The 24,213-nt window shown below is 34.0% G+C and overlaps 1 protein-coding gene across 1 annotated transcript in view; it reads right to left on the minus strand.

Moving 5' to 3' along the window:
- The window catches only part of SUPT3H (SPT3 homolog, SAGA and STAGA complex component), a 443,570-nt gene that overhangs the window by 145,475 nt on the left and 273,882 nt on the right, over positions 1 to 24,213 (minus strand).

Consider the following 24,213-nt stretch of genomic DNA (forward strand, 5'->3'; position numbering starts at 1 on the left):
CATCCTTCTTTGAAAGGAATAAATCTAACACATATTACTGAGAACTAATCTTTTAAAAGTGACACACTGTTATCTTAACAATTATAAGAAATCAAATAGTGCATTTGTACTATAGAAATCCTGCTTGAATGTTTAAGCGATTTTGCTAAGTAAGCTTCAAACCTTGTCTAAATACACAGACTACAAAATAGACTACAAACTCTCTATGTGTCAGCCTTACCACTGAATTTCCTGGATACTGGTGGTTGGTATATAAACATAATTCTACCTAAATATAGAAATTTAAATTTAACTGTGAACCATTTAAAAAGAAATCTTAGAGGAAAGGTTTTTAAAAAGATGATGTATCTACCCAGAAAGAACCAAGTTTTCAGCACGAAAAATGTGAACACATTTTTTTCGAAAAACTGGAAGAATATCAGGGAAATACGTATATACATGTTTTTTTCCCCAAATATAAACATGTCTATCACAGACTAAACTAACATACAATCAGTATGGAGAAAATATGGGCTCAGTATCCATTTGTCTGCGCACATATAGAGAATCAGGAAGAAGCAATGTCAAGTGACTATTTTCTTCAATGAAGGAAGGTGATGATTTGAAAACTGTAAAGTACTATGCAAATATATGTAATTTTACTCATGTTAGGAAGGATCAGGATGAGTACGTGTCCCTAAATAGTTTTCCCAGTTAGTCAACTTTTTATCCACACTACATATAATCTGTATTTATAACATTCTCAAACATGTCAGTTTACAACACATTCACTAGGTTAAAAAAAAAGAGAGAATGAAAAATAAAAGCATAGAAGAGTTAGACTTTTTAAAGTGGCTTTTCAAAACCAGGACCCAAGTATTGTAGAGATGTGGTATTTATGTCATGGTAATGTTGTCATAATTATCAGGAACACTTTTGTTTACATCTGGCCGATTTACTAACTTCCTCATCTAACCGAGGATCCTACTAGCAGGAGTACCGGTGGCACTGACTCACACACCCTGGACTCCCATGGAGAGAATGCTCAGGACTGACCCTCATCGCTGTGTTAGGTCACCACGCTCATCTTGGCCCTGATGTGTCCCATGTTCCAAATTTCTCTCTCCCAAACACTGACCTCCACTTCTTTACTGAGTGAAGAGAGCAACTTTATTAGCTAATTACAGTGATCACACTAAAGAGTATATGACTTGTTGGCTTACTTCCAGAAATGTTTCTCGACATCTACTAGAAAGAGTGAACAACACAAGCTTAAAAAACAGGTTAGCAGCTTGGCAGTGCAGTTCCACAGGATATTGAGCTCAGGACTGGTGCATTTGATGAGAAAACAATATTAGAACCAGAAAACCAAAATTAAAAATATTCCTAATACCTTCAGTGCTTAAAAAAAAAGTTGATTCTGTATTCTAAACAAAAATCCCTCAATTTCTTAATCCTTGAAAATAAACGGAAGTTATACTTCATTACTTACTGTACCAAGTGAAATATTTCTGGCAATAATTAAAATAACATAAAATAACAGTACATTTTACAATTTTTATTACAATAAAAGCAGTTTACATTTAATTGCATTATAAAATATGTAAGAAATGATACAGCAGAGAAATATGTTAAGACTAATCAATAGTAGAATGAGTATACAAAGCTAGTTTTTGAAACTATATGGATTAAGGTATAGTAATAGTAACTTTACAGAGATTTATTTGTAATTTAGTAAAATAATTTGCTAAAAGACATTATTATTCTACCACAATAGCAACTCACAACATTTGTTTTTTGTGATAAATATTATTTCTATTCTTCAAGGGAAACTAAAAATAATATACTTGTAATAACTGTTTAAAAGACAAAAATTTCCCCTAGCATATTAACATTCATCACGTTTACATTTTAATATTTTATGATACTCCCTTTGGAGAATGAGGATTAAGAGATGCACTTTAAATTTTACATGTCATCTTAAATGACACCTTTGATTCCCACAAATAAATATCTTCTCAGTTTCTCAGTGCTGTCAATGACTCTTGTATTGAAACTCAATTTTTTTTCTCTATTATATTTTCATCAACTTCTGTTGATTTTGTTGTTTGTTTTAATCTGCTCAGGGTCTTGAATTTGCTCTCTACTTCCACAGCATTTATCCTAATCTAGGTCTTTGGGGCTTTTTGATTACTGGTTTCTAAATTTCAGTGTCTCCATATTGCAATGCATCCTAGATTTAAGTGCTAAAATGATCTTCCTCAAATGTAATGTCCACAATTTTTGTTCTAGGATTTATGATAATGTACTATTACTTAACTTCAATGTGGTCTTTAAAGCCTGACTGACTCATAGATTTTCCCCTATACATTCATTCTCAGAATCTTCCTTGTTTTCCTCTCATATTGTTCTACATGTCAGCTGCAATAATTTCAGTTTTATCTTTATGCCTTTGTGTACTTGTGATGATTAATTTTTTTGTCTCAACTTGACCAGGCCATAGGGTGCCCAGACATTTGGTCAAACGTTATTTTAATGTGATTTTGAGGGTGTTTCTGGATGAGGTTAATATTTGAATCCATAGATTGAGTAAAGCAGATCATCCTCCCTAATGTGGGTGGGCCTCAACCAATCAAGTGAAGAACTGAATACAGTTATGAGGCATTGAATGGTGGGGCTACATTCTGAGAAATGCATTGTTCCAATGTTCATTGCAGCTTTATTTATGATGGCCAAGACATAGAAACAACCAAAGTGTCCTTCGACAGATGAATGCATAGAGAGGTTGTGGTATATACACACAATGGAATACTATTCTGCCATAAGAAAAGATGAAATAGTGCTATTTGCAACAACATGGATGGATCTTGAGATTACAATGCTAAATGAAATAAGTCAGACAGAAAAAGCAGAGAACCATATGATTTCACTGATATGTGGTATATAAAACTGAAAATAATAAAAGAACAGGAAAAACAAAGAAAACTCACAGTCACAGACAACAATTTAGTGGGGAAGGGAGGGGGGGATGGGAGATGAAGGTAAAGGGGATCAAATATATGGTGATGGAAGGAGAACTGACTCTGCGTGGTGAACACACAATGTGTTATATATAGATGATGTATTACAGAATTGTACAGCTGAAATCTATGTAACTTTGCTAACAATTGTCACCCCAGTAAACTTTAATTAAAAAAGAAAGAAAGAATTTTATTGTTATGCAATTTTGGCATTGTGTGAACATCAGAGTGCACTTACACAAGGCTAGATGGCACAGCCTACTAAACATCTAGACTGTATGTATATCCTATTATTGCTTCTAGGGTACAAGCCTATACAGCACGTTACTGTACAAAACATGAGATTAAACGAAGCACAAGAGAACATGACGCAATTAAGAGACTCAATTAACACAAGCCATATGAAGCTCCCGGTGGGATAACATGGCATAGTGTTTTACAGCAAACTTTTTTTTTAAATTTATTTATAAGGAGAAAGAGTACACTCTAAAATAATGATTAAAAGTATAGCAAACACGAAGCAGTACGATAGTCATTTACTATTATTATCAAGTATTACACACCGTATACAATAGTATGTCCTATACTTTTATACAGTTGGCAGCACAGTAGGTTTGTATTCCTTAGCATCACCACAAACACATGAGTAATGTGTTGCGCTATGATGTTACAACGTCAGTGGGTGATAGGAATTTTTCAGGTCCATTATAATCTTATGGGACCACAGAATTTAGGATTTCTCAGACTCCATAATCATGTGAGCTAATTCCATATAATTAATCCATCCACTCATCGACCCATCCATCCATCCACACATACACACGTATCCTATTCGTTTTGTTTTTCTGGAGAACCCTAACACAGTACTTTAGTCCAATTATGAGAAATTCTTGATTCTTTATGGAATGTAGCACTTTCTTCTTTAAAACATAGGCTTCAAAATAACTGTCTCAAAGAAAAAAGATCTATAATTATCTTCATACAACACACTGTTTATTACTTAACCTCAACACAGAACTTAAGAGGTGTGATCAAACAATAAGGTGAAAGTTTAAGTAAAAATAAATTCATTACAGCAAAAGACGCATTGCCATTAATCCCCCTCAGAATACTCCCCCTAGCTTCAAACACACTCATTCCATTGTTTTTGCTACTTTCTGCAACAGTTCTGGAAATCCTCTTTTGTGAGTGTCTTTAGTTGTACTGTCATGGCTGCCTTGATGTCCTGAATCATTTTGACTTTGGGGAAGAGCCAGAAGTCACATGGTGCCAGTTCCAGTGAATAAGGTAGATGAGGACACACTGTAATGTTTTTATTTGGCAGAGATTGCTGTATACCAGAAGTGATGTGTTACATGGAGCGCTGTCATGATGGAGGATGATTGACGGCACACTTTAAAACACACTTTCTCTGAACCATAGCTCACACCAGACTGACTGCAGCGAACAAGTTGAAACTTGTCACACACTGTTACTGAGGTTTGATGGGTCCTTTCCCGTATTGAAGATCCCTGCCTCTCCGTTGGATGGCACTCGGCAGCAGCATTCACCGTATTTTGTGATCACAGTGGAAAGGCTCCGTGTCACACATTGCTTCTGGTACAGCAATTTCTGTCAAATAAAAACATTACTGTGTGTCCTCCTCATTCACCTTATTCACTGGATCTGGCACCATGCGACTTCTGGCTCTTCCCCAAAGTCAAAATGACCACGAAAGGAAAACGTTTTGAATCGATTCAGGACATCGAGGCAGCCATGAGAGCGCAACTAAAGACACTCATGAAAGAGGACTTCCAGAACTGCTTGAGAAAGTGGCAAGAACGATGGGATAAGTGTGTTTGAAGCGAGGGGGAGTATGTTAAGGAGGATTAATGGCAATGTGTCTTTTACTGCAATAATTTTTTTTAAAATTCAAACATTCACCGTATTGTTTGACCACACCTCATATATGCTCAGTTTACCTACCATTCTCACCTTCCAACTTCCTTTTGAATAATTTCTCTAGGTCTAAGACCACCATTCTCCATAGGCTGTTTATAAGTCTTAAATGCTGGCAATCTATTTTCCCTCAATGATTGTCAGCTCTCCCATGTATAATAAAAATGAATTGGGCTACATGAAGTCAATAACTGGTGCATTTGGCTAGGACCCATATAAATTCAGCAGAAAGATTTCTCTAAAGTTACAAAAAGTTTTAAAAGTATAGCAAAATTAATTTGATGATTTCATAATTATTAACATCCTGAAAGTATTCCCTTTTAACCACACTTATGCTACACTTCTTTCTTTTGGTTTCCGGCTAATTCCTTGGATCTTTCCTTTTTGAGGATAAGTAATAACTAAACACTAAGAGGTAGGAGCTGTTGAAAGCTGTGCAAATCTTAGGCTATGTTGTCATGTGGCCTAATATTTATTAGGTTGGTGCAAAAGTAATTGCAGTTTAAAAGGTTAAAAATAATTGCAAAACCCACAATTACTTTTGCACCAACCTAATATTTGGCTATCTTTCTATCTATTGGTCCATCCTGCACTGTTTACAAAGCTAGATTCCAGGTTAGACTATGAAAGCACAGCTCTGCTTGCAACCACACTTGTCAGCCATAGATAACCTCAAGGATCCTCTCTGAATCCTCCCTGCTTTGACTGAAGGAACTAAGAGTTATCTGGATGCTAATTTTAGCTCTACCACTAAGTAACTGTATAACTTTTGATACATTAAATAACTTCCCTAGATTTATAGGTTTATATGTTTCTTTTTCATTTGAAATGGATAACCAATGATTTTGATGACTAGTAGGAGTTCACAATCTTAGTAGTAGTAATAGCTACGATTTATTGACAACCTAATTTGTAGCAGGCATTTTGCTAGGTGTGTTATAAATACTTAATCATAATTCTAAAAATTTCTATCCAAGTTAAAATGTGTATAACATTAAAAATCATATAATACTTTATGTTCTGTAATGACAGGCAGAAATACTTTGCCACACTTCTTTCCAATCTGTAATTCTGCTTCTAAAGGCAACTACTTTCAACTTGTTCTGTTATTTACCTCCACATTTGAAATATGCGTATAATGCTTGTTTTCTTTATTTTCAGCTTTAAATACTATGAATTGACTTCTTGCCATAGAAAATGAAGATGTAGTGTTTTCATGATGACTCACATTTGACCATCTTGTGTCCCACTCTTGATCTTATAAATTTTAATTTTTTGTTATATTAATATACAGTGCTTACATGACTGAGTAAACACTGTTATAGCTTGGTAACAATAATCAAATTTGTTTTTACAAGTTAAATTTTTTTTTTTTTTAGTTAATAATTTCCTTGGTTTGCTTTTTGCCTTTTTTTTTTTTTAACACTATTCATCCCAAATTCTTTGAAAGATTTGAAACATACAAGAATTCCTTTCAATTTCATTGTTTTTGTTTTCCCCCAGAGACATTGCATTTGGAGCCCTCTAGACTCTTCAACAGTTCTATTTTGGAGTCTCGATTTCTTGTTCTCTCTCTGTTAGGATAATTTTGGTAGAACACATTCTCAGAAAGTTTCTTTTCTCATTCTTGAGCACAGTTATAATAGCTGCTTTAAAAATCCTTGTCTGCTACTTTCAACATCTGGGTGATCTTGGAGTCAGGCTCCATTTTTCCTGTTCTTTTGGGTATGCGTCATGCTTTCCTGCTATTTCATATTTTAAGGAATCTGGGATTTTATTGTAGATACTGTGAATGATATATTGTAAGGACTCTGGATTCTGTTATGTTCCTCTGAAAAACACTGATTTTTTAAAAAACAAACCAGTTAATAAGACTCTATTTCCTTCCCCAAGTGGTAGGTTGCAGCTGAAAATAGTACCCTAAGAAAGGGAGCATGGGAAATAAATTTATGTAAGATCCTGTATGCCTGCAAATTTATTTATGCCACCTTCTTATTCAATTGATAATCTGTCTGGGTATAGAATTTGAGATTAAAAAATCATTTTCCCTTAGAATTTTAAAGGCACTGCTCCATTGTCTTCTAGCTTAAAATATTGTTGTTGAGAAATCAGCTATTTTTTGATTCCTAAGCCTTCATGTGACTTTTTTCCTGCCAAGAAATTTTTACTATTGTTCTCTTTATACTCGAAATCCTGAAATTTCATGGTGCTACCTTGCTGAGGATTTTTCTTAATGTATCTTCCTGGTAGTCACGGGGAAGAAGGGGATTTTCTTGGATTGCTTTTAAAATTTCTTACCTTACATTTTCTGGGTTCTTTCTAGAATGTCTATTAACTCAATGTTGGTAGTTGTTGTGCCTTATATCTTCAATACACGAGTTCCTTTTATTCAACTTCTCTAGAGCGTAATGGCAAAAGGGTAGCTGACCGCCTATCTGGTTTTGAAAGGGTACTGGGATAAAAATTGCTTCTTCTCTTTCTGCCAATCCTCCTGTTTCTCATCTACCCAAGACTTCTTTTTTCAGAGGTACCTTTAATCGTGATCTTTTCCAGGTTCCAGTGTTTCATTTTTCTTAGATCTGTTCAACCTTCAGCGTTTCTATCCACTTTTAAGCTTCCATAATTTTCTTGACATTTCTCATCAGCTACTTTGGCTGCTCCCACTGTCTTCGTAGGTTTATGTCTTTTACATTACAGTGGTACCTCGGTTTTCTAATGCAATCCATTCCGGAAGACCGAGTTTTGAAACGTTTTAAAACAGCTGACAGCTAGGCCTCAGGATCTTGTACTCAACAGAAGCTGTGTGACATGTTCGATTTCTGAGGCGTGTTCAAAAACCGAAGCATTTACTACTGGGTTTAGGGCATTTGTAAATCGAAACGTTCGTCAACGGAGACGTTTGAAAACCAAGGTACCACTGCATTTTGTTGTCACTTAGTGGAGTTTTGAGAAAGTTTTAAGGACATTATCATTCATGTTTAAACAGCTGTTTAAAGGAGTATTCCTTTTTTATGCGAACATTTATTGACTGTACTATCCTATGCTTCATGTTTTCTCTATATTATCTAATTTAACCCTCATTGGCAAACCTATGAGAGATATCCAGGTACACAAATCTAGAACTTAATAATAAATGCTTAACATCAAGCCATTCATCTTTCTCTCCAAGGTTAATTTCTTATTCAGAATACAGGAAGGTGCAATCACTAAATCTGGCCTTACAATGCATAGAAAAGTCTAACCACAAAAACATCTATATGCCTTTCAAAACATTTTCAGTGCTGGAAAATAAATGGTTGACAAAAAAAAAAAAAAGGTTTGAATAAAAACATCCAAGTCAATTGCTTCATGCAGACACAGCTTAAGGACTGAGAACTCAACAAGTGTTTGAAAGGAAATGGATTTGTAACTAAATACATTTAACATTCAGAATACTATAAATGTTAGATATTTGACTTAGTATTTTCCTATCATATGATCTTCTTTTTCTTTGTTGGTGACTGGCCTTCCACTGTCTTAGACATTTGAAACATAAACAAGCATATAAATTGATAAAAGATGTGCCTAACTTTTTACGGTTTTATTGTAACTCTTCTTTTAAGACTAGTAAGTCAAACACAGTTAAGTCAAGTTTTTAAAAAATATGATAAGGCTATAATTATCAGTATCTCGTAGCTCAAAGGAAAAAAAAAAATATATATATACACATCTCCCCAAGCCACAATCAATATAAGCCTGCAAAGCTTAAGAAATGTCCAGTAAACAATGGCGGCATTTACAGTATAAGAACAGCAATCTGGACAAGGAACTAATTCTTTGGTTCTTCTTGTTTAAATGTGAAATTAGGAAAACAACAGCCATTTTAAAGTTTCTTTTAAATTGTTTTGCATATAAGTTTTAAATACTATAATATATGATACCTTAAATTCTACACTATACTAAACTATATTATAGATTAAATACTACACTATTAACTAACTATAGTTAAAACTATTTAAAATTTAACCATTTACTATTTAACTATTAAAACTAAAATACTATTTAACTATCTAACCTAAAATACGATTAAAATTGTAGAAAAATGGCAGATCTTGAATTTGTTCAACTTTATATACAGCTACCTTTCAGTTACCCAATAACTGAAAAATGATACAGTTTAAAAGTGCAAAGATATAAATTTAATTTGTATTTCTTAAAATTTAAAAGCATAAAAATTTTGGGTAGCTGACAAAATGTTTACTTTCCTTGTCCACATTTAATAACGCCTCTTGTTTTTTTTTTTGCTTTTCCTATTTCTTGGCATCTCTGTGCCTCCCTCTATATTCCTTTCTGTTCACACTTCTAAAAAGGCATCCACTGAGAGTTACAGCCATTAGTTATTTCTTCAAAAGAGAAAAATCTGACAGGTCAAAGACTGAGCTAATTACTGTTCTTTGGAATGCTGCCTAATTTTTTGTATTATAATCTGATTTCATTTCATCCTAGAATGTTTAGGAATAAATATAGGTCTTGTATTAAATCATCATGGTTAGACATAATTCAAAAGCACTGAATTATGGCAGACCACACACAGACAAAAGTAATGATGAGAAAAATTAGAAAATGGAAAGAATAAAGTAATGTTAAATAATCATGAAGAAAAAGGAAAACTGGTACCTAATTTTATCTCTATTACTATCACCCTTGTTTTGGCAAAAGCAATTATACATATATACATATTTTGTTGCTGAGAAAACATATGGAGAAAGTGCCAACTTTATTATATTTTTTCTTTTTTCAAATTAAATTTACTGGGGTGATATTGGTTAGTAAAATTATATAGGTTTCAAGGGTACTAGTCTATGTGTTCACCACTCAGAGTCGGTTCTTCCATCACCATATATTTGACCCCCTTTACCCTCTTCTACTACCCCTCTCCCTCTTTACCCTCTAACAACCACTAAACTGCTGTCTGTGTCTATGAGTTTTTGTTTGTCTTGTTTGTTTGCTGCTTTCAGTTTTATATCCCACATGAATGAAATCGTATGGTTCTCGACTTTTTCTGTCTGACTTACTTAGCATGATAATCTCAAGATCCATCCATTAAGTCCCAAATGGCAGTATTTCATGTTTCCTTGGGGCTAAATAATCTTTCATTGTATATATGTATGATCTCTTCTTTATCCAAGCATCTATCGCAGGACACTTTGGTTGTTTCCATGTCGTAGCTACCATGAATAATGCTGCAATGAACACAGGGGTACATATTTATCTTTATGGATAAATGTTTTCAGATTTTTTGAGTAGATATCGGCAAGAAGGATTGTAGGTCATAAGGTAATTCTAATCTTAATTTTCTGAGGAACCTCCACACTGTTTTTCACAGTGTCTGTACCAATCTACATTCCCACCAACAGTGCACAAGGGTTCCTTTTTCTTTACATCCTCTCCAACACTTGTTATTCCTTGTCTTGTTGATAACAGCCATTCTAACAGGTGTGAGGTGGTATCTCATTGTAGTTTTGATTTGTATTTCTCTAATAGCTAGTGAAGTTGACCATTTTTCATATATCTGTTGATTGTTTGTATGTTTTGTTGGGAGTTCCTGTCCTCTGCCCATTTTCTATTGGATTGTTCATCTTTTTGTTATTGCGTTCTATGAGTTCTTTATATATTTTGGATAATTTAGCCCCTTAGTGGAGGCATTGTTTGCAAATATCTTCTTCCATTTGGATGGCTGCATCTTTGTTTAGTTGATGGTTTCTTTTGCTGTGCAGAAGCTTTTTAGTTTGATCTAGTACCATTCATTTATTTTTGCTATTACTTCCCTTGCCTTTGGGGTCAAATTCATAACATCCTCTCTGAACCCAAAGTACGTAAGTTTAGTACCTATGCTTTTTTCTATGCAGTTTATTATTTCAGGTCTTATGTTTAGGTCTTTGATCCATTTTGAGTTAATTTTGGTATACGGTGACACATAGCAGTCTAGTTTCATTCTTTTACATGTGGTTTTCCAATTTTCCCAGCACGATTTATTGAAGGGGCTTTCTTTTCTCCATTGTAAGCTTTTGGCTCCTTTGTCGAAAATTATCTGTCCATATATCTGTGGGTTTATTACTGGGTTCTCAATTCTAATGCATTGGTCTGTGTGTCTGCTTTTCTTCCAATACCATGCTGTTTTGATTATTGCTGCTTTGTAGTATAAATTGAAGTCAGGGAATGTAATATCTCTGGCCATGTTTTTTTCTCTCAGGATTGCTCTGCCTATTGGGGGCCTTTTGTGATTCCATACAAATCTGGTGAGTCTTTGTTCTATTTCTTTAAAAACATGCCATTGGGATTCTGATGCGAATTCCACTAAATCTGTCTATTGCTTTGAGAGAAAGTGCCAATTTTAGAATTTTAGAATTACAGCTTCTGACGCTGGGTCTCAGAACTTGATCCGTGTACAAGGAGGAAAAGGGTCTTCCATGAACCTCAGTTAAGGTAGTTTCTTCTGTCAGGACTGTATATCTTGAAGAATGTTCCAGAACATTACCTCCATTTTACATTCTAACTAACCCAGCGGATTATCTCCACATATAACACTACACAAATTGATTTCACAAGTGGTTTAATCAAGAAACTTAAAATAATTATTAGTTTAAAAAAAGTTTCTAGAACCATCTTGACTTTTCCTCTCATAAAATTTTTTTAAATGCCTATGGTTTGCTGTTTAAGTGAGATAATGTCATGCAGCATGTAGTAAGTCTGGAATAAATGCTACACGTTTATTTAGAAATGAGAAATTTCAGGGCCATCGTAAAAAAAAGCTATTATTGGACTATTAGCACTAATGACTTATTTTACCATATATAAATTTAGGATGTAAATAATTTGTGTGCATAAATACATACATATATATGTATTTGTATGTATATATACACTTATACACATGTTTATACATCACTAGAATCACTTTTTTACAAGTTTTAAGAAAATAACTCTTCTAAAGTTAAAGGGAAATACTATTACACATAGGCTTCTTCTGACAAAGAACTAATACTGTGTTTCTCTGAAAATAAGACCTACCCGGAAAATAAGCCCTAGCATGATTTTTCAGGACTACATCCCCTGAAAAAGCCCTAATGCGCCTTTTGGAGCAAAACTCAATATAAGACCCGGTCCTATTTTCAGGGAAACATGATAGCTTCTTTTACAATTTCTCATGTTGAATCACCTCAACATGAAATATAACGCATGTCTTAGTATGCATATATTTTTGAAGCTATAGTTTTGAACGGAATAGCTGAGCTTTCTGGTCCTTACGGCTTCGTGTGGGAACTAAAGATAAGTGGACATCAAATGAGCTCCAAAGATCCTTTGGCTTAAAAGTTCTGATTCCAGTATTTAACCCTAAGTATAGTTTACTTTTAATCACTTATATCTATGAGAGAAGAAATAAAAAAAGAAGAATCACAAGAAGAAATAGTAGAATGTGGTGAGATGCAGATGGGAGTCAATTTTCAAAGGAAAATCCACTTAGTTATGCCAGTGGCAACAGGAACCAATCCAATTAACTTTTAAGTGTGGAAGGAAGTATGAGAGTGTACTAATATTTAGCATTAATGAGTTATTTTACCATAATGTTCTCCATGGTATACAAATCAGCAGGTGATATAGTTAATTATTCCAGTATCCTTACTCAATAGTTCCAGTTAAATTTGAAAGCCAAAGACAATTGCAAAATGGGATTAAAGCAATGCAATTATTAATACATAAAAGAGATTGGAGCCTATCCGTTTCCAATTGGCCCTAAGCTTTTATCATATGATGAACAGGGGTAATTTGCATATACTTCCCCCAGAGTCTGTCAGAGAAAGTTGCCCTCATGCAAATTTTGTATCCAAACACTGCTTGCATAGGAAAACCAATCAATGTTGTATACAGTATTTGTCAAATTAGATGTAGTATATGTAAAGCTAAAGGAAAAGTCTGGTTTCCTAGGCTCATATGTCAGTCCCATATTCCACTCAAGAATTTAAAAGGTCATTAAAAAGGGGTCAAAAAGGTACAAATCTTGTTACATTCACATGTCACTGTGAAGATCAAATGAAATAATCAAATAATCAAAAAAGATCAAATAATGTGTGCAGGCACTTAGATAACTATGAACACTATGAAAACATAAGATTGCTTAGGGATGACCCGTTCTTGGTCAGGGGTAAGATGAAAGAGCAATCTATACAAGAAAAGGAAAAAAAGAATGTAGTGATAGTTTGGTAGACCGAGAAAATGGTGTAGATTTGCTACTAATGTGGAAACCAGGATGTTCTTGAGATTCATTCACATCCGGATAAAATGGTACAACCATCCAACAACACTCATACCGTCACATTCTGAGAAAGCAGACAGCACAGAGAAGACCGAACCCTATATACTTCAAGAATGCAAGTGTGGTGCCACAGCCACTCTAGGGTCTCCTCTAACTCAATCACAGACCTAATAGCACCCCCTTTCCATGGTGCTTCTTGGGGACCTGGTACAACTTCAGCCAGCTGACCACTTATCACCCCAATTTGTAAAGATATCTCTTCCCTTTCAGAAAGGCTTCCCTTCCAGAATGCAAGCTATCCATTGAGGTGTGTTAGCATGAAGTGAAATGGTAGTTAAGCAATTTGGCAGGAGGCATGGAAGACAATAAGCTATATGGCTGGTGTATGGAGAGAGGCACGGGGACGAGAGTTAGAACGGCTGCGGACTGCTGGGTCCCAGCACAGGCTGTGTGTGAATGTGGCCAATAACTAAACACAGTTGGGATTGTACTAACTAACCCAAACAAACAAATATATAAATAACCATAGGAATATAAAAGTTATCTTGCAGGGACATTAAAAAGAACAACTGAGGAAGAAAAAATAAACATAGAAAAGATAATGCCTAAAACTCAACTCAGTATCTGCCCAACAACCGTGTTTCCCGGAAAATAAGACCTAGCCAGTCAATCAGCTCTAATGCATCTTTTGGAGCAAAATTAATATAAGACCCAGTATTATATTATATTTATTATATATTACATTACATTATATTGTATTATATTATATAAGACCTGGTCTTATAGTAAAATAAGACTGGGTTTTATATTATTTTTTTTAACATTTTTTTTAATTAGTTTCAGGTGCACAAAACAATGTAGTAGTTAGACATTTATCATTTATATCCCTCACACAGTGACAACCTCTTATATTAATTTTTGCCCCAAAAGACGTATTAGAGCTGATTGTCTGGCTAGGTCTTATTTTCGGGGTAACACGAAAATATTAGTTTTTTATTTCTTTCTGTGAATTCTCAGGACAGTGATATTACTAAAAGAGAAGTCACATTAAGGCAAATCTTCAAACCATCACATTAGGGTAAATCTTCAAACCACAGTCTTGTAGATGAGGCTAAAATGAAATAAGCAACCATGGAAGTTAAAAATCGACTATTTTTAATTGAATACTGGTCGCTGGTTTGTTCAATGTACATATTAATGAGCATTTAGTAGAGGCCAATCACAGGGCTCAGAACTGCAAATTATGCTAATCAGAAGCAAAACAAAGCAAGCAAGAAAGTAACAAGAAGAAAATCAAAAAATGTTTCCTAATCTCACAGAGTTTATAGACTGTGCTTATTTTTTTAGGTAAGATGTACAATGAATGACAGTAGATATTATGATTATTATAAAAATTTTATTTTAAATAAGTTAAAAAAGTTTATGCTGAAAATCAGACAAACAGGAAATAAGTACTATAATTCATATACTATGTTGAAGAATACATGAAGCGAAAATCTTTGCAAATGTTCCACAATGAAGCCACGGACAACATTAAGGTTACTAACCTGAACAGTCTCACATGTTTCTCAGATTCTCTAAAATGTCTAAAGAAAATATGCTGACTCATCTAGAGCTAGTTCAGTTACATTTTAGCCACGATGAATTTCCACTCTGAAGACAATTCAAAATGTGCCTCCTAGTCTCTAATCAGGATTTGGGGGGAAAATGCCTCAATCTTGACAATTCATCTGATTGAACCTCAGCGAACATCTGTGTGTCTGGGGCATCTCTGGAGATGACCCATATGGAATCACTGATACTTATTTGAATGTATGTTTATCAGTCGGGGGCTCGGAAATAAAAAAAAATAGCATAGTTAAACTGGGCAATTGGAGAAGTTTAAACGGAAACTAATTACAAAGATGTGGAGAGGATTTAGGGAAACAACAAGGTATAATGTAGTAGCACCCTCCCTGGTTAAATAGGAACAGGAAACCAAGGCTTAGAGGGTTACCTGGAAGGTACCTCGCTGCACACCTGAACCTGAAAGCGGGAGAAGTCCACCTGACAGGGATACAATCAACCTTGGCCTTACATTCAGCCCACTCGCAGCTCTCCAGCTGGTGCCTCCCACTCAGCTGGCAAGAGAGATTGAAAGAGATGAGGACACACACACACAAGAGGAGGAAGGGTGAAAAGCGTGCCTGGAGGGACAAACATTAGATATCCATTATCATGTGGGTCTGCAGACTTATCAAAGATAATCTTACCAGGACCACTTTACCCCCTACACACCTAAATTCGAATGTTTTTGTTCCTCTTTAAAAATATTTCTGTTTCGATAATTTAAAGTAGAAATGGGTGGGAAATGTCCTCCTGCATGTAAACAGTGTGATCCAGTGATGGAAATTGTAACTCTAGATTCCAAAACTTAATTTAAGAAAGGGTAACATCATTAATAAGAGTAACAAGAACATAAACTAGCATTTATTGAATACACTACAAGATGTCTGAAATATTTTACATATTTCAGAAATTGTTAGTTCTTGTAATCTTTGCAAAACTCCTATGAGTTAAGTTATATTAGAATTTTATAGATTTTTATACATAAGGAAACAGCAGCTCAGAGCATTTAAACGACTAAGATGGGATTTGAACAAGTCTGTCAGACAATAACTCCCCTGTTTCCACTATATTTCCACAGCTAGTAGACAGCTAACTTTTCCATTTTCCTCATGTAAACTAATATTTAATAGTTTCCTCATATAAACTAATATTTAAATATGTAAAATTCAGTAACTTGACCAATAAACATTTAGCACTTTACAGGACTTTAACAGAATTAGCAGTTTAATATAGTTTTATAGAGTTTTAACAGTCTGATAAATTTCTGTAAATATCCTTATGTAAGCATGTTTTGTTTTTTGGAATAGGGGAAGAATTTTTCATATGGTCTATAATAGATCTACTCGTAGACACACAGCAATTATTTTAGAAGTCTGAACGTGCTATTAAAACTTTAATTAAATTCAAAGTTTATCAGTTGATGTTTCAGATCTGACACTGGCTGTGTGAACTTGTGCTAAGTAATTAATGTGTCTTACCTTCAATTCTCTATTTTTAATATGGATGTAATGATATTTGTATTTCAGGGTTGTGTAAGGACCATATTAAATGATATATACAAAGTGTCTGGCACAGTTTCTGATTATTAGATTCTCAAGAAATATTCATTGCTGTTGTACCCTATTTTCTCCAAAAAGATATATGTAGCAGTTAATGTGAAAGGTGTTATTAGCACAGAGCCTTGACTAAAAGCGCTGCTCTCCGCCTCCTTACAGGTAAGGGTGGCTGTGAGAAGAGGACTTTTCATTAACTAACTGGATTCAGGTGTCATATTACAGTTTCTGGTGTCTCCCCTATCCCCACAAATATTTATGCCATCTATTTATTTAAATAATTTTACTTATGTATTGCTATAGTCATATCTATGAATTAAAAGTGAAAAACTAGAAAAAACTATTTACCTTTGTGATACTCCCAATTTGTAAATAAATGTAAATAATTACTACAGATTCACAAATATACCGTAGGTAGAAAATTTACTTCACATTTTTACCTTCTCCAAAGCATTTAAATCTAGTCTATAGTATATTAAGACAAAAAATGAAAAACAAGAAAGGATAAGTAAGTTAGAGCATTAATCCAGGTCTAACATCCCAAAATACAACTTCTGGATGAGAAAAAGGAGGTACAGAAATTATTGAATAATTCAAGAAAATTTCCCCGAACTGAAGAATGTAAGATTCCAGACTGAATCTAAGCTCAACATAATGGGTGAAAAAGGGCAAACCAAGTCCCAATCACTTATTCATTCACAAATATTTATTGAGAACCAGGCACCATTCTCAACAGCAGGGATGTAGTATTGAACAAAACAGACAAAGTCCATGCTGCCACAGAGCTTACATTTTAATGGTCAGGAGACAAATAAACAAATGAACATGTCATTATGCCAAAACAAAAAGAGTAAGCAGGATAAGATGTGCTGGAGGGGTGCTTCTGGGTTGTTATTTTATGTAGGGTGATCAAGGAAGTACTCATTATTAAGGTGTAATTTGAACAGAAACCAGAAAAAGGGGGTATGCACGTGGATATCTGGGAGAACATTGCACGCAGGGGGACTAGGAAGTGCAAGGGCTCTGAGAAAGACCATGCTTGAACATGATGGCAGAAAAGAAAGGAAGTTAATCTGGTTCTAGGAAGTAGAGTGGTTAGGGATAAGATCAGAAAAGCAGCCAAGGTGGGGTGGGGTACGTGTTGTAAACCATCCTAGATGTATCACTGTGAGATTTCAGAATCCTGAGGACAGACAGTAGATACCAAAAACTGACAGAAATAACGGGGAAAAAAAAAGATCAACTATGAAGGTCAGATAATTAGAATGTCATCTCAACAACAGCTTTTAACACCAGAAAGTAATGGAGAAATGCTTTCAAAATCCTGAGGTAAAATAATTTCTAACCTAAAGGTTTTCACACATAGGAGAGCTGTCAAGAATCTGTGAAGGTAGAATAAGGTAATTTAAGAAAGGAAATTATATAAAAATTCACCTCCATGGGCTCTTTCTTAGGAGGCTAAATGAACAATGTCCATTTAGCAAAATGAACAGTGTTCAGCAAAATAAAGGAATAAACGAAAAAGGAGGAAGACTTTTTGTTGGTGTACTTACTCCCCTGTAGAGAGTAATGTAGGACATAAGGGGTCCCACAGAGAACGAAGGAAGCCCTCAACATGTGAAGGAAGATGTACCCAGGATGGCAGAAGTGTAGCAAGCCTGAAGGGCAACCTCTACAGGCTGGAGCTAGTGCACAGAGGAATCTGGGAGAGGAATCCCCGAAAGATAACAGTATGGGATGTAATTTTTGATTTTAGATTGAGAAGAGACTGATACTTGTGAGAGCTGGGTATGAATTACTGGTAGATAACATAGAAAAGTAAACAAAGGAGAAAGACAATTGTTGCAAGGAAAACAAAATAAAAATTACAAGGAAAAATGCAAATATGGCACAATACACAACTCAGCTATAAATTCTGGTGATCTCAGAGTGGAAACAATGGAAACAATGACTAAAAACTAACCGAAAATTACAGTATGAGTATGTTAGGAGGCTGGAGTTGGGGTGGCTGCAGTGAAAGAGGGGTTAGGGAGGGAGAGAAATGATAAAGGAAAAGAAAGGAAGAGACTGTGTATGAAAGTAGATGAAGAGAATGAGAATTTAAGACAGAACGAACGGACAGTTTATTTCAGTGAGAACACACAGAATCATTTAATTAATGGTTTGACAAGCAGCTAACTATCTAAAGAGAAAAATGTAAGATTTCACCTTATACCATATCACGTGAATTTAAAACTTAACATGTAAAAGACAAAATGATAAAAAGCATGAAAGAAGATAACAGGGAACTATCTATACAACCCCAGGGTGACGAAGACATTCTTACGCATGGCTCAGGGTTCACAAAGAAAATGTAGACACTGGGACAGCTAGTGTCCAAAGATGTCCCGCAAGGACCAGCCCCTCCAGTATGTATGCTCTTATGTAGTTCGCTCTCACATGGAATCCGGCCCCGCCTGTGGTACGATCTCACCAACAGAAAGAGGAGGAGGTGACATTTCAAGAATTACCCGCTTAGGCAATAAAAAGTTGCTGCAGCTTCTATTTTTGTACTTTTGGAAGTTTGGGGCTACCATGTAAGACTCTGCTGGACAGACCATATAAAGATACCAGGTGGAAAGGAGAGGCTCTGAGTCTACCCAGAGAAAGAGGGAGAGATGCCCAGCTTTCTTAAGAATCCTGTCCGGGACTCTAGATGACTTAGCTGGAGGTGCCATCTGACTACATCCATGTGACGTACTGCCAAGCAAGATGAGCAGAACACCCAGTCAAGTCAAGTCATCGAACCAAAAGAAATAATAAAATGACTTTTGATTTTAATCCCACTATGTTTTGAGGGGATTTGTTACACAGCAAGAAACAAAAATGTAAACATCAAGTAAGATGATCTAGGACACAAAGTATACAATCGATGTATTAAAAAGACATCCTTATGGAAAGCTGGGAGTTTGAAAGAGAAATATAAACACATATGATTACATGAAATTTTAAAACATTTTCATGACACATTTGAAAAATTCTGCAATGCAAATTTAAAAGATGTTAATATCAGTAAAATCAAAAGCTTTTAAGAAATTTATAAGAAAATAATCCAATAAAAAATGGACAAAGGAGAGAAACAGGCAATTCAAAGAGGAGAAATTCCAAAAATTAAGCAACACAAAAATGTTCAAAGTTACTGGTAGTCAGATTATAAATTAAAGTAAAATGAAGTATTTCTTCACAGCAAGTATTTGGGCAAAAATTAAAAGGAGCGACAAGTTCTGTTGCTAGCAGGAATACGAGGAAAAGAACCTGACAATATATATCAAGATTAACGAAATAAACATATAATTAAAAACAATGTTTATTGATAGAGGAAATGTAAATAAATGATACACTTATGTCATGGTATATTCTGCAGCAATTAAAAAACAATGAAAAAGAGTTTCACTAGTTGACTTAAAGGGATTTCTAAGTACTTTTTAGCAAGCAAAGCAAGATACAGAGAAGTATGTATAATATAATCTCATTTTAATAAAACAAGTAACAATGGAAAAACACTATGTTGATGCTTCTATATATGTATACATGTATGTACATACGAATTATTAAAACAGGAGGAAAAACATGGAAGGATAACTAAAAGAACAAAATGGGTTTAGAATGCATGAGGAGAGCCAAATCAAAAAATGAAAAACATCCCTTAAAAAAAAGATTTTATGATATGAGCACAGTGACACATTCAGTTAAAATTATTTACAAGTATGTCTGTATATACAGACATAAATAAAGCTGGATCTTTATTTCATTCCTTACATCCAAATAAATTACAACTGTGCAATTTAAAATGTAATGAATATAGCTTAAGATAATGCATGTGAATATTAATCTGTTCTCAAGAAGAATTTTCTAATTGCAAAAGCATTAGTAGCGGAGGGGGAAAAATCAGTAAATTGGATTATATTTATAATGAAAACTTCTGGCATAAAAAAATGCACCTAATTAAAAGGTATATGCTGGAAAAAATATTTCCAAAGTAGTTCATAAAATGTTGCTATCCTAAATACATAAAGAGATCATGGAAATTGAAAAGAAAAACACTCAAACCCTAAAGGAAAATGGGCAAATGATATGAATAAAAAATTCACATAAGAATATAAGTGGCTAATGTGATCATAAACGCAAATTAAAACAACTGTAAATTATCACTTAACACCTCTTAAATTAGCAGATTTTTTAAATGCTAATATTCTTGGCAGGATGGAATTCAGAAAGCAAGTAATTCACTACTACCAGAGAGATACAATCTTCTGGAGGGCAGTTTCAAATTGTGTACTAAAGAAGTTAATGCCCTCTGACCTCATAATTCTATTTTTAGGCACCTATCTTAGAAAATAATCAGATACTGATAATCAGTTATGAACATGGATATTATTTTGTATATTACTTAAAATAGTAAAATACTGGAAAGGCATTAAACTTCCATTAATTAAGAAATGAATCATTCACAATAGAATTTTACACTGCCATTAAGGAACATGTTTTTAAGGGTATTCAACAACAAGATTTCTAATGATAAAATGTTAAACAGTTGAATACGAATTGAATGTACAGTAATTATGAAAATTTTATCATAAAGTTTTATTTATAGAAAAAGAAATAGAAAATACATAAAAATGAGTAGTTTTATCTAGATGGTAAAATCATAGGTGATTTTCATTTTATTTTTTCATTTCATTTTCTGTATCTTTCTACAATTTTTTCAAATTCTCTATAATTAATTTTTATCACTTTTAAACTAATACAGTTAATATGTTTAAACTCTCTCTTCATTCAAGTTTAAAGGATAAGTGACCATATAGTTAGGTAAATATTTTGTCACTGAGGAAATTTATCCTGGGGCCCATTTTTCTGAAATTGTACGTAAAATGTATGGATGGGCGGGAAGCTATACTTTCAATAGATTCTCAAAGGCATCCATGATAAACCACTGAAAGATGAAATTTAAAGATATGTATATATCTTTATATACATATGTCCTGATTAAAAAAATCCAAAAGTTATTTACAAAAACTATAATCTCAGTTGAGTTTTACTTATAATGTGAACAGTCCAAAGTTTGTCTTCCTGAGCTTGACAGAGAAACCGCTAGATGACTTGTTCAGAAAGTACTCAAATTCGTTCTTTAAGCCCCCGCCCTCAACCAAATCTAAATGTTTTTTTCTTATCCAGGTTTTACCAGCATTAAAAAACATATATGACAGGCTGTAAAACCAAAACGAAAGAGCTGTATGTACAATGCCATCAGTAGCTCATACATAGATGGGTATGGGAACTGTTAATGAAAATGAAATGCCCAATGATTAGAGTAGCTATTTATAAGACTGCATTTTTCGTCTTTACATCATTTTTTATAATAATCAAAAATGAATATTTCACTTGTATAAAAAGTCAAAATTTAATAATTTCTATTTCATTATACCTAAAAACACTGAGTAATATTGGTTGGGCAAGTATCTGAGTTTAGGTTGGGCGTTAAAACATACAGAAATAGCTATCATATTCTATGATAATATGAAAGAATCCCCTGGTTGTGATTTTTTTGTGAGGCATCAGGACTTCTTTATTCTAAATCTCCAATTGTTTTTTATAATTCTAAGAGAAAATTGTTTCTCCAGATAAACAAAATAAGTAAATACAACATACGACTATAAGGTATCCAAATACAATTTGAAAAGAAGTCATGATTTATAGAAGATTTAAACATTTCTCTTAGTATAAACACCAAAACTTATTTGATAAGGACTAAGTTGGCAACTAGTTAAATTACACTTCACTGTGAGTATATTTTATAGCACTGATTTTTAGATGATTGAAGTTATGAAAAATCTTAGCATTACTTTGAGAGTAGCATCTAACTTAGATTTAATTATCAGTTATTTCCAGGGAAAAATTAGGTTTCTGTTCTTTAAAGTGTATTTTTTAATTAACATTCATTTCCCAAGAACATTGATTTGAAAAGGCTATTTCACTTCCCTTTAGTGCAGAAAGGATCCCATTTAAACTTAAGAAGGGCATGGAAAAAAATAAACAAGTCTGCTGAACATAATTTCCCCTTTATTTCTTCTGAAAAGTTATGAAATAAAATCTATTATTTAATTACATTGGATCAAGAAACAGGAAGAAAAAGATGCATTTAAGTCACAACACCACTAAAAGGACAAATTACTATACTTCCTCTGGGAAGAAAAGTGTTTTAATATGTGGATGGGCATTGTCTAAACATTTCAAATCTACTTTTCTAAGGTGTGAAAGGCTTTAAACAAAAATCAACATTAAAATACCAAATGTCAAAATTGAGGGAAGAAATTAAAAAAATTACTAGCTAGGACTGATTTATGAGTATTTCTGTAATATTAAAGAATTTGGTGTTTGCTCTGAAATCTGTTTCCGTCAGTTTACTTAAAAAAACAACAACTCTGAGCACAGCTAAAAAATTTTTATTAGGCAATAGGATTGCTGTTTCCTATGCTTGAATAAAATTTACAAGATGTTCCAAATATAGAACAATGGTTACGGAAATAAAAATAAAGGCTTTCAGCTTTTAAAATTTGCAATAGGATTTTGGAGTAGGTCAGACTCCCGCCGGGCACTAAGAGGGTGAACGGTGATGAACAGATCAGACAGTCACTGCCTTCAGACGGTCTGCAGCAGAGGTCAGCAACCTTTTTCTGTGAAGGGCTAAATAGTACATAGCTATACACACTCTTCACATCCCCTCACCTCTGCCATGGTAGCATGAAAATAGCTACACACCATATACAACTGAATGAGTTTGGCTGTGTTCCAATAAAACTCTCTTTATAATAATAGGCCAAAGGCCATATTTAGCCCACGGGCCTTGGTCTGCTGCCCCCTGGTCTACGGTATCATGGGGAAAATATGAAAACTATGCTGTGTCAGGAAAAAAATGCTATGCTATAAAGTAAAACAAAACAAAACAAGCTCCAAAACTAAACACATTTAAGAATTTAAATATGCAATCCATGTACATACATGCAGATAAAAAATAGTTGGAAAAACATGATTAATTATATTAGCTGTTCAGAAGTTCTGATATAACTTTATAAACTATTTCATTAAAAACAGCATTCAGACCTTTGACAGTTACTTGCAAAGTATATACTTTGCAGTCCTTTTTTCTCCTAATGCTTTTACTCTTACAAACACAGACTAGAAGCTCCGGGAAAAAAAAAAAAAAAAGAAAGAAAAAACCCAAAAACATTTTTCTTGAAAAGAAATTCATATCCTTCAGCAACATACCAAACGTTGTATTTCTACTACAGTCTTCTGTGCTCTCAAATTAATGAAATGATACTGATTAACAAAAATATTGTTGAATGACAGAGAAGTCCCACAACATTATGATGTATAATTACTTCATTATATTGATAGTGACTAGGAAATCCAGCATACAAATTCACAATGTGCCACAAGCTTTGAGTTTGTTACCCTTAAATTAATTATTCTCCCTCCCATCTCCTGAGATATTTTCCCTTCCTTTATATGTGTGGTCAAAAAATTGGGTGTCAAGTTCCTGATGGCAATTTATTTTTTCCTTTCCAAAATTAATTGGTATTGACTTTAGCTAAGAAATCTCAACAGAGAATAGGTGGCTATTTTGACTCTTGTCCTATTGAAGCGAGACTAAAACAAGCTTTGGCTTTCAATTTGTCTCATTCATTCATTTATTCAATAATGTTTCTTGACTATCTACTATATACTATGCATTGTGCTAGGGTACCATATTGAAAAAAACAACCATGGTCTCTGCCTTCAA

This window comes from Rhinolophus ferrumequinum, chromosome 3 (assembly GCF_004115265.2).
Source record: "Rhinolophus ferrumequinum isolate MPI-CBG mRhiFer1 chromosome 3, mRhiFer1_v1.p, whole genome shotgun sequence".
Classification (NCBI taxonomy): Eukaryota; Metazoa; Chordata; class Mammalia; order Chiroptera; family Rhinolophidae; genus Rhinolophus; species Rhinolophus ferrumequinum.